Source organism: Sorex araneus, chromosome 3 (assembly GCF_027595985.1).
Source record: "Sorex araneus isolate mSorAra2 chromosome 3, mSorAra2.pri, whole genome shotgun sequence".
In the NCBI taxonomy this organism is placed as follows: domain Eukaryota; kingdom Metazoa; phylum Chordata; class Mammalia; order Eulipotyphla; family Soricidae; genus Sorex; species Sorex araneus.
The window spans coordinates 217,449,555-217,451,726 of record NC_073304.1 but is presented as its reverse complement, the minus strand read 5'-3'; positions in this window follow the sequence as shown (position 1 = coordinate 217,451,726).

Sequence of the window (2,172 nt, the reverse complement as noted above, 5' to 3'; positions counted from 1 at the left end):
TGGAGCGCGGCGCGCCCGGCCGGCTCGCGGCTGCTCCCTGCAGGCCGGCCCGCCGCCGCCGGCCCGCGCCCGCGCCCCCGCCGCGCCCCCCGCCCGCCGCGCGCGGGGAGGGGCGCGGGTGGCACCTCGGGGGAGGAGGCCGGTGCAAAACTCGGCCCTTGCTTGCACGAGGGATGGGTGGCTGGGGGGGTTGGGGGTTTTCTTTTTGGTTTTTCTTTTTTTTTTTTTGGATGGGGGGTGCGGTTTGCACCGGGGTGGGGGGATGGAGAAGGGGTGGATCATCAACGAGGCCGCCTGCACCTTCTCGAGCGGGGAGGAAGTCAAGACCCGAAGCCCGAGGAGGCGGAGAGCGTTTCTGGGTTCGGGTCCCGTCACTGCGCGTCACTCCGGGTGACCTTGGGCGAATCACGCCGCACGCAGGGGCAGAGCGTCCTGCAACCGTGAAATCGCAGGGGTGGGCAGGTGAACCCCGAGTTCCTGTCCGCTTCTCCCTGCCTGTGTTTCCAGGACTCCCCATCGCTTCCCCTTCCCTCGCGTTTCAAATGTCACCCCCTCCAATGACGGCTCTATTCATCAGCACCAGCCATTTCAGGCCCGTCCTGGGGAGGGGGCGGGCGAGGCTGCACGCACCTGCTCCGCTTCGCACATGGGGTCTTTTGGCCCAAGCCCCAATAGTCCCCGGGGAGGAGGGCGTCGAGGAAGGGGAGTAGGCTGCATAAACCTGGATCCCCTTCCCAAACGAGAGGTTCCCCCCTTAGCACCCCCACCCCCATGCACACACAGGCACCCGTTTTCATGGACATAAAACCGTCCCAGTGACGCCGGAGCCCCTTTCATCTCGGGATCTCCCAGCGCCCGGCTGAGCTCTAATTACCCCAGCACCCCCCCTGGCCCCGCCGGTTCCCCCGCTGTCATTAGCCCAGTTTTACCAGCGGGGGCCACTGCCTTCCCACGGCTCCCAGGGCGGGGCCTCTCCAGAGCTGCCTCTTGGGCAGGGGAGAGTGTGCAAATGTGTCCCAGTGAGTGTCCGCATGTCTGTGTGTGTATGTCTGAGTGTCTGTGTGTGTGTCGGAATATGTGAGTGTCTGTGTGTGTCCGTGTGTCTGTGTGTGTATGTCCGCGTGTCTGTATATGTCTGTGTGTCTGAGTGTGTGTGTCCTCATGTCTGTGTGTGTCTGAGTGTTGTGTCTTAATGTGTGTCTGAGTGTCTGTGTATCTGTGTGTCAAGTGTCTGGTCTGAGTGTGTCTGTCTGTGTCTGAGTGTGTGAATGTATGTGTGTCTAAGTGTGTGCCCCAGTGTCTGTGTATCTGCATGTGCCTGTGTATGTGAATGTGTGTCTGAGCGTCTGTGTTCGTCTGAGTGTGTCTCTGTCTGTGTGTGAATGTGTCTGATGTGTCTGTGTGGGTGTGTGGGGGCTTCATCCTCAGGTTTATTGGGCCCTCTTCTCTTCCAGGGCTATTAGGGTTTTCAGCGCCTGGAGGGGAGGGAGAGGCCCTCTGCAATCACAGGGCTGAGAAGGGCAGCCCGGATGAACCCCAGGGGATGCAGAGTCAAGAGTGGGCGCAGGGGAAAGGAGCGGGCAGTGGCCACTGCGGTGGGCACAGAGGCCACAGCGTGCAGTGAACACGCAGGTTCAGCCTGGGCTCCCAGTGGACGTGCAACAGCTGCAGTGTGGACCAGAGCTTCTTCCTGCAGAGTCAGGGCAGCAGGCAGCGGGCAGTGAGTGCGAGGTGCACCGAGGGTGGCTGTCTGCCAGCGGGTTCCACCTCCCCGTGACTGGATTTGGCTGCAGCTCCAGGGAGCCAGGCTGCGGTGCGGTGCGGGGCTCAGGGCGGGCGCTGGCTCTACACTCGGGAAGGAAAGAGTCCCCTGGGATTGTGCCGCTCGAGGCATCGGGAGAGAATCCAGGCCTGGCCTGCATGTAGACGAGGGAGGTGCTGCCTGTACTCTGGGTGTGATCAGGGGGCGACGGAGAGGACCAGCCTGGATTAAGGCCGGGGGTCAAAGGCCAAGGGGAAAGATGAGTGCTCATCTCCTCTCCTTGCTGGCTCCCCGCAGCCCCTCTCCTTAATAAAAGGCCCCCTAGGTACTGGAGAAGGGAGATTTATGATCCTAGACTCAGCTAGAGCGATCACACAGTGGGGCGGGTGCTTGCTCTGCAGGCAGCCGAC